Consider the following 10,582-nt stretch of genomic DNA (forward strand, 5'->3'; position numbering starts at 1 on the left):
GAATTTATGCCATCAGATATTCCATTTATATGCTTTAGTAATTTATTGAGTTCTTCTTTAACATGTTTCCATTTTACATTAGTATCATCAACGAACCTCTTCCATCTTTTAGGTTTCAACAGGTAGGATTTAATTGTTTTCTGCTCAAATTTTTCCATGTAGAGGTTAGCAACAATAGGAGAAATGGGGAAGCCCATTGCAACATCTATGACTTGTTCATAGTATTCACCTTGGTGTTGGGTGTGGAGCCTGGTTATCCTGATTGTTCAGAGGTTTTTTGTTTTAGTCGCGTTGGATCCCTATTTCTAACAACTTGGCAATGCCACCCATTTAATCATCATTGGGGGGGGGGGTCCATGGGTGGTGACAATGACTTTTATGACCCCCCCCCCGGGTAGGGGTTCAGGGGAAACAAATAGATGAAACTTTGCCTTGTAAAATATTATAATTTCATAATCAATCTGAGCCGTTCATTAGGAGGATGATCTGACAGTAGAAGTTATGTTAATTTAGGGTTTTTTTCCCCTATAATGCAACCCTCAGTTTATATGAGAAAATTGTATTGCGGTTTTGTATTATTATTCTAAGTGAGACATAGAAAGGAGACTGTGTGAGAGTGAAGAGGAAATTACAACAAATTTGTTGTAGGTTGTATCTCTTCATTTTGTTGGATAATATAAAGGGAAGGATTGATTGTTTCTCCATGGACGTAACCCAAATTGGGTGAACACGTATATCTGTGTCTCTCTTATTTTATGTGTTTCAATGTTTGTTTGTCTGCAATATTTTTTGTATTTCATTGCTTCGTTAATTAATTTCTAAGAACTGGTATCAAAGTCTAAGGTTTATTTGGCTGATAAACTCACAAGAGAGAAGGGTTCCTGGTTTGAGAGGGAGAAATGGTGGAAGATGGTAGGTTTAGGGTCAATAAATTCAATGGCCAAAATTACCAGTTATGGAAGATGTATATGGAATATTATATGTATCAAAAAGATATGTACCTACCATTGAGAAGAAATTCAAAGAAGTCGATGAGTATGACAGACGCAGAATGGGAGATTCTCGACAGAAAAGCACTAGTAGCAATACGGTTGTGTCTATCAGCATTGGTGGCATTCAAAATTTCAAAGGAAACGATAATAGAAGGTTTAATTACGACATTGGAAAAAATATATGAAAATCCCTCGGCCTCAAATAAGGTATTTCTTATGAGGCACCTACTTAATATGAAGATGTTAGTAGGTGGATCTGTTGTTGATCATTTAAATGAATTTAAGACGGTTACAAGTCAGTTAAGTTCTATAGGGGTAAATTTTGATGATGAAGTTAGGGATCTGTTATTTCTGTGCTCATTGCTAGAAAGTTGGAATGGCCTAGTTATGGATATTACTAACCCTATCTTTGGATCTAGTACTTTAAAGTTTGATAATGTTGTTGGTGTCATCCTTAGTGAGGAAATGCAACAGGAATGCTCTGATGAGACATTAGGTAATGATTTGACTGTAGAGACTAAGGGAAGAAAAAAGGAAAGAGGATGGAGCCCAGGAAATCACAATAAGTTAAGAAAAGGAAGATCCAAACCCAGATCAAGGATAGTGTGTTAGAAATGTGGGAAGAAATGACACCTGAATAAACACTGCAAAACTCAGAAGGGAAAAAAAGGAGATGTACAATAAGTGAACAATCATGAATTGAATGTTACAGATGATGTGTTCCAAGAGGATTTGATTCTTTCATTAGATAATATTAGTGATGCTTGGGTGGTAGATTCAGGGGCCTCATTCCATGTCACACCTATTAGGAATCATTTTCATGACAATGTTCAAGGATATTTTGGACAGGTTTTTCTGGGCAATGATAAACCCTACAAAATCGTTGGAATGGGTAAGGTTTTTATAAAGAAACAGAATGGAAACCAATGGCTATTGAAGGAGGTAAGGCATGTTCCATATCTAAAGAAAAATATAATTTCAATAGGGTTGTTGGGAGGTGAAGGTTGTGTAGCTACTTTTACAGACAAAACCTGGAAGGTCATTAAAGGTGCCCTGGTAATAAAAAAATGAGAAAAGGTTAGTACATTGTATTTATACAATAGTATTTCTAATTTTTTTAATGCTTTAACCTACACAAGAGCAGATACAACACTTTAGAATCATAGGCTCGGGAAAATGAGTGAGAAGGGGATGAAAATTCTTCACTCAAGAATTTTTTTGCTAGGTTTGAACCATGTTGATTTGGATTTCTATGAAAATTGTGTTTATGGAAAACAAAAGAGAGTCAGGTTTATCAGAGTTGGGATGGAAAAGAATAGCAAAAAAATAGAGCTTGTGCATAAAAATGTATGGAGACTCGCTCAGGTATCATATCTCAGCGGCTCTCACTATTATGTTACTTTTATTGATGACGCAACTAGGAAAACTTGGATTTATTGTATTCGAAATAAATCGTATGTATTTGATAATTTCAAGAATTGGAAAGCTTTGGTTAAGAATGAGACGGGAAAGAAGTTGAATTGTCTTAAAACAGACAATGGAGGTGAATATTGCAGAAAAGATTTCGATAACTATTTTTCAGATCATGGAATTCGCAGAGAGAATACAGTTCCAGGAACACCATAGGAAAATGGTGTGTCATAAAGGATTAACTGGACAATCACGGAGCATGCAAGGTGCATGAGATTACATGAAAGATTTCCCTTACAATTTTGGAAAGCTTTTGTAGATACTATTGTTTATCTAATAAACAGAGGGACTTCAAGTTCCTTGTATGGTGGTATTCCAAAGGAAGCATGGATAGGTAAAAAGGTAAACTACTCATTTTTAAAGACTTTCAGTTGTGAAACCTTTTTCCACATCAATAAAGAAAATATAACAAAGCCTGAGGAAAAAAAAAAGAAATGTACCTTTATTGGATATGGTGTAAATGCTTTTGGTTATCGCTTATATAATTATGAAAATCACAAAATCATTAGGAGTAAAGATCTCATATTTAATGAAAAGGTCTTGTATAAGGATCAGATCAAGGGAAAGAAACGGGAAAAAGGAAAAAAATAATACATAGTGCTTGATGAGATCACAGAAAAAGTAAAGGTCCCTGAAAATCATAATGGTCAGCATCCACAACAACAACAACAACAACCACAACAAAAATAGGCACCTAAAATACCTGAAAGTGGTGCTAGAAGATCTACAAAGATAAGTAGAGCCCATGAATGATACTCTCCATCATTATATTATGTATTGTTGACTGATTTTGGTGAATCAAAAAGATATGAAGAAGCAATGCAGGTAGAAACAAAGAAGAAGTGGGAGTAAGACATGGAAGAAGAGGAAGAGATGGACTCCTTGATGCATAACTAGACTTGGGACTTAGTCAAGTTCCCTATAGGTAAAACAACATTGTAGAATAAATGGTTTTACAGTTTGAAGGAAGAAGATGGAGGTAAACATAGATATAAGTTTAGACTTGTGGTGAAGGGGTTTGCACAAAAAAAAGGTATAGACTTTGATGAAAAAATTTCTCCTGTTGTTAAAATTAATTCAATTAGCATTATTTTAAGTCTAGTGGCAGCAAAAGATTTTCATCTTGAGAAATTAGATGTAAAGACAACCTTTCTCGATTGGTATTTGGAGGAAGAAATATATATGCAACAAACACAAGGGTATGAGGTCAAAGGGAAGGATAATTTAGTGTGAAAATTGAAGAAGATATTGTATGGCTTAAAACAAGCTCCAAGGCAATGGTATCTAAAATTTGACAGGTTTAAATTTGAACAAGGCTATACTATATGTCACTCTAACCATTGTGTTTATCTTAAAAATAAAAATGATGGCAGCTATATTATATTGTCATTGTATGTTGATGACATGCTTATTGTAGGGTATAACATGCAGGAAATAAATGTGCTCAAATGAAAATTGGCAGATTCATTTGTAATGAAGGATTTGGGTGTTGCAAAACAAATCCTTGGTATGAGAATAACTAGAGACATGAAAAAAATGCAAATTAACATTGTATCAGAGTGAGTACATAAAAAAGGTGTTAGAAAGATTTAATATGTAGAATGCAAAACTAGTTGGTACACCTTTGGCTAGCCATTTCAAACTAAGTAAGAAGATGTGTCCAAGGACTCAGGAAGAGATGGATTATATGTCTAAATTTCCATATCCATCAGCAGTTGGAAGCTTAATGTATGCAATGATTTGCACAAGGCCTGATATTGCACACACAGTGGGAGTTGAAGGTATATGAACAATCCAGGAAAAGAGAATTGGAAGGTAGTGAATTGGATTCTTAGATATTTGAGAGGTACCACAAACCAAGCATTATGATTTGGTGGTTTAAACATTGCTCTACAGGGATATGTTAATGCAAATATGGTAGGTGATAGAGATAACAGGAGTAGCACCACAGGGTATGTTTTTATTATAGGTGGAATAGTTGTTAGTTGGGTTTCAAAATTGCAAAACATTGTTGCACTTTCAAAAATGGAAGTAGAGTATGTTGTTGCTACAGAGGCTAGTAAAGAAAAGATTTGGTTACAAAGGTTTATTGATGAATTGGGAAAGAAGAAGAAGATGAGCAGGTTATAAAGTGACATCCAGAGTGTCATTCATCTTACAAAGAACTCAAAATTTCATTCCAAGGCTAAAAATATACAACTCAAGTACCATTTCATATGGTTGATTTTGAAAGATGGAGAGTTGAAGTTGGAAAAGATACACACTAGAGAGAATCCTTCAGATATGTTAACAAAAGTTGTAACCAAAGACAAACTGAGATTCTGCTAAGTTTCAATTGGTCTTCAAGTATGATGGTGAAGATGAGAAACAGTCAAGTCCAAGTGGAGTCATTGTTCAGCAAGTAAAGTAATGATGGAGTTTATAATCAGTCTCTAAGTGGGAGATTGTTGGGTGTGGAGCCTGATTATCTTATAGATTGTTTAGAGGTTTTTTGTTTCAACTGCATTGGATCCATGTTCCTAATGGGGCAAAAATTCCACCCCTTATGTAGAAATTCCTTGTAGATTCAAATTGTTAATTGTAATTTACTAAAACAATAGACTTGAATCTACTCTACTCATCAACGGAAACAATTAAATGATCGTGAAATCACGAAGAATACAAGAGAAATAATTCAATCAACACATTATATAATGATTTCTTGGGGAAAGCCACAACTTAAAAACCCTACTATCTATATATTGCATTAGTAAGAAAATATCATAAGATTACAATGCTTTGCTCAAGCCCAAGCAACCTCTGCAATATCTTTATCTGTCTCACTTCCTCCTAGACAAGATTTGGTTAATACTTAACTAAATTCCTTATTTCAAAAGTCCCTATTTCCTTGGGTTGTTCAATGAGGAATTAGGCTCCTATTTAATATGAATTTTCCTCCATTGGATTGCGCAATTCCTTTAGGCTCTTCCTCTGACTGCATGCACCATCTATATAACTCAGAAAATAATACAACTGATAGTACACTGCCCTTGAACTCCAATATCAACAAGATAACTCTCAGATATGACATGCATGATTTATTTATCAATGAATCATTAGTTAATTGGTTGATCACTGTAGACAGTACCACACTACTAGACCTCCCACTAGTTCCTCCAATAGTTATAACTAGTTTAACTGACTTTAACTCAACTAAAGCAAATTAATTAATTACAACTCAAAATAAACTTAATCGTGGCTCCTATAATGTAGGATACACCCTAAATTACTCAATTTATACCCTCAACTCAAATTCACTGAGCCAACTAAGTCAAATTAACTTAGTTAACTAATACAAGTTGTCATGTGATGTGGAATTACAATTTTATTCCTAATTTAATTCAAGGACAAAATTAAATTAGGATTTTCTTACTGCATTTTCAACACTCCCTCTCAACAAGAAAGGAATTCACATCTATCCCAATCCAATACCTTTGGAATGTATTTCATGCAACACTTCTCATTGTTTATGTTGTTACTGCAACATCTGTAATTGAAAAGCATCAAAAAATAAAAGAAATAATCACTGAATAAATCTACAATTATCTACTAGGAAAAATGTGTTGTTGTTGACTGTGCCACTAAACCTCCTACTTTGTTTTCAACTCTACTATGCACTCCTCAGTATCTGACTCATATTGATCCTCCTACTACTTAATATTGTGGGCCCCCTGTAGAAAGGTAATGATCCATGAGACAAACACACCTCAATGGACCCTGCCCAATTTCAAGAACTCTTTGACTACGATTTCATATCACCCCACCTCACACGTGGAGGTATGGATGCATGAGCTTCCTCTTCTAACTTAGCTCAAATTTCCCTCTACTGGAGGTCTATGCTTGAGTGGATGTCTCCACTTGGCCTCCTTTCTGCTTATTTATCCATCGCTGCTCCACAACTTGTTGAGGCTACTTCTGAGGCTACCTGTTAAGAGGTAATTAATGCTCCCTCTCAACCACCAAGCCTCTAACCGTTGCCTTTCTCCTCAAGGCTTTGTATGCATCTTGTACCTCAAGTGCATACAGGTTCTTGACTCACACACTAATCTATTTCACCTTTCCCATGGCGATGTGTCGAAGGAAAACATTCCCTTTGCTAAATACCACATCGTATCCAAGGTCTTCCAGTACCGTGATGGAAACAAAATTCTTCTTTAGTCCTGGAACAAACATCACATCTAAGATTCTGAGAGGGGAGCCAAACTACTTAGGAAAGGTAATTGTACCAATGTTGGTCACGATATACCTCCCATCATCTCCAAACTCAATGTTTTGCTTGAGGTATTTCTCCTCCAAGTCACTGAAGAGATCTCTATTCCCTGTCATATGGTACAAGGCACTATTGTCGAGATACCACATGCTTCCCATTTCAATGCTTGACATGCATGCAATGAGAGTAAAATCAAGCTCAAATTGTGAAGCTAGAGCCTCACCTGCTGCTACTACTGTAGTCTCCTTCTTGCTTGCTTTCTTCTATGGACATTTTGTGGCATAGTTCCCGAACTCGTGATAGTAAAAACATTTGATGTTGGACAAGTATTTATTCTTGGCCTCCTCACCTTGGGACTGCTTTCCCTTGGATTTCTTTTCTTTGCTTACTAATGCAAAGTCCTCTTCCACTTCTTTGGATGAGGTCCCATCTCTGGTATTCCACTGAACCTCTTCTTGCACCAAGCCGAACCATAAATGCTCCCACTGTGGTAGCTTCCCCCTCCCATTTATTGAATCCTAGTAGTTGTGCTAGCTCTTGGGAAGGCCTAGAAGTGCTAGGTTGACCAAATCATCTTCAACAATTGTAACACCAACACTTCCAATCTCATCCTGACATTGGGTGAGTTTGGCCAAGTACTTTGGTATTGTGTCGCCCTTCTCCATCTTGATTTTATTGAGCTCATCCTTTCGTGCTAGCTTCATATGGTCACTATTGTTTTGAAATAGGTTTTTCAAGGCCTTCCACATTACATATGGAGTCTCCTTACCATGGAGGTTCGAGAAAATATTATCTCGAACTCCTTCTAAAATAATCCTTCTCACCTTTGCGACATGTTTTCTCCACTCTGCCAGATCTTGAGCATCAGTTATTGGAAGCTTAAGAATATCTTTGTCTATAAATTCTTTAAGCCCATTGTCTTCCAACATTGTTTCCATCCTGTTCTTCTAATCAATATAGTTCGAACTACCCTCAAGGACATATTTGAGTCTCAATTCGTAGAACAACATCCTGCTGGCTTTGAAGTATGGTACTGAAAATTCAATTTCACCTGCAAAAGACAAAATAGTATTCTCCTCTTCTGGAGTGATTTCAACTTTGATACCATGTAGAAATTCCTTGTAGATTCAAACTGCTAATTATAATTTACTTAAACAATAGACTTGAATCTACCCTCCTCACCAGCGGAAACAATTAAACGATTGTGAAATCATGAAGCATACAAGACAGAATTCAATCAACACATTACACAATAATTTCATGGGGAAAATCACAACTAAAACCCCCTACTATATGTATATTTCATTAATTATAAAATATTAGAAGATTAAAATGCTTTTCTCAAGCTCGAGCAACCTCTACAATATCTCTATCTATCTCACTGCTTCCTAGACAAGCTCTTGTCAATACTTCACCAAATTGCACCATTCAATGTGGAATTATGCCCCTATTTAATAGGAATTTTCCTCCATTAGATTGTGCAATTCCTTTAGGCTCTTCCTCTATATGTATGCACCATTTGTACAACTCAGAAAATTATACAATTAATAGTACATTGCCCTTGAAATCTAATATCAATTTCGTAACTCTCAGGTCTAACATGCAGGAGTTATTTATGAGTGAATATTCAGTTAACTGGTTGACCACTGTAGGGAGCACCACACTACTAGACCTCCCACTAGTTCCTCTAACAGTTGGAACTAGTTTAATTGACTTTAACTCAGTTAAACTGAATTAATTAATTACAACTCAAAATAAACTCAACCAGGGCTCCTATAATGTAGGAGACACTCTACATGACTCAAGTTAGACACTCAACTCAAATTAAATGAGCCAACTAAGTTAAATTAACTTAGTTAACTAATACAAGTTGTCATGTGATGTGGAATTACAATTGTATTCCTAATTTAATTCAAGGACAAAATTAAATTAAGATTTTCTTATTGTATTTTCAAAACCTTAAATTGCCATCAGGGGGTATGGGGGGGTGTGATGACGAATTTTATGAGTGCGCCCGCCCCTCCCCCACCCCCCCACTTGTGTGGTTTTGGGGGCAGCGCTTTGTAAAATATTGTAATTTCATCATCAATCTGGATCGTTCATTAGGCGGACGAGCTGACGTTAGAAGTTATGTTAATGTAGGGTTTTTTTCCCTAGAAGGCAGCCCTCGATTTATATGAGGGAATTGTATTATGGTTGTGTATTATTATTATGAGTGAGACAGAGAGAGGATATTGTGTGAGAGAAAAGAGGAAATTACAATGGATTTGTTGTAGGTTGTATCTCTTCATTTTGTTGGATAATATAAAAGGAATGATTGTATGTTTCTTCGTGGACATAAATTGGGTGAACCACATATGTTTGTGCTTCTCTTGTTTTATGTGTTTCAGTATTTTTGTTTCCGCAATATTTTTTGTATTTCATTACTTTGTTAATTAATTTCTAACACTTGGAAGCTAAAGAATGTTGAGCGTAAGAAAATTTCAACAAGCTTAGCGGTCTGAGCGTTAGTTACCTCATAGAGAACTTGGATAGCTTATTCTAAGGGAATATTTGTATATAATGAAACAACATCAAAACTAATTATTAACTCATCCCTGTCCATTCTTTCTTCCTTGAATTTATTGAGTTCTTCTTTATGATGTTTCCATTTTACATTAGTATCATCAATGATCTGAAAATGGGAGCTTCAAAGATACTTTTCAAACTTACAAGAACCTCTCCCACTTCCAAATCTTAAATATTATCAAGATATTATGATTAACCAATTGCAGAATTAATAATTCTCGAAAAGAGGTGTATGCTTATGTTTATTTTTTAACTATTCAGTGCTTTAAATTCAGTGGTTTATGCTGATATGTAAATACATGTGACAACGAATAATGTAGCAATAAGCAACACATGCTAGCAACAAGATGTTATGGAGTTCACCCAAAACTCTTGGGCTACATCATCTTGAGCTCTAGTCAACTCAACTAGGCTCTCTAGGATTATAGCAGCAGTTCTTTTACAAGCTCCATGCTCAACTCCACTGGTTTACACAGAACACAATGGGCTTAGAACACCATCTCATCCCTGGCTCTAAAGCTCTCGGCTTTCTGGCTCTCGACTCTCGCTCTGGCTCTCAGCTCTAGCTCTGGCTCTTGGCTCTAGCTCTAGCTCTGGCTCTGGCTCTTAGCTCTAGCTCTAGCTCTTGGCTCTGGCTCTGGGCTCTTCGGCTCTGGCTTTGTGAGCTTTTGGTAGTCCGCTTGACCTCCAAGCGACTGTCTCGACAACTTTCAGCTCTCTAGTTTTTCTACTTAACCTCCAAGTGACTCCAAGACTCCCTCAGCTACTCTGGGCGTTAGCTTTTTGTTGGCTGCTCTCTGCACTACTACCTCGTCAATTGAGCTCTCGGACTTTTATGAGGCATTCTTCCGGCTCTGCGGCTTCCCCAGTCGTTTCTCTACATGTAATCATCCCTCTGTCTCTTCATCTGGCCCTCTAGCTTCTGGCTTTGTGGCTCTATGCGTTACAAACACATCATTGTTTACAAAATGCCCGCTTGCAGTGTGGAAAAATGATTAGGGGTCGTTACAAAGGAATCGGGCCCTTTCTTCATGCGAAAAGCTGAAAATGGAACAAAATTCCAATACACAGAGATTTACCAAAAATACACTATCGGGCACAAAATCCGGACTTCAAACATTATGAAATCGCCCCTATAAACCCTTTCAGGTCTGCCTTTTATGGCTATCGCAAGCCCACCATTGATCTGCGTGATCTCAAATCCAATGACTGACAGTTCGTTTCAGGTGGCTTATGTGCACGGAGATTACCCGCCCGAAAAGGCGGTTTTCTCTCTCCTACGCCATGCCACGTATCAGCCTAT

Source organism: Pinus tabuliformis, chromosome 7 (assembly GCF_031772625.1).
Source record: "Pinus tabuliformis cultivar Carrire ecotype Pingquan chromosome 7, CPIR1, whole genome shotgun sequence".
In the NCBI taxonomy this organism is placed as follows: Eukaryota; Viridiplantae; Streptophyta; class Pinopsida; order Pinales; family Pinaceae; genus Pinus; species Pinus tabuliformis.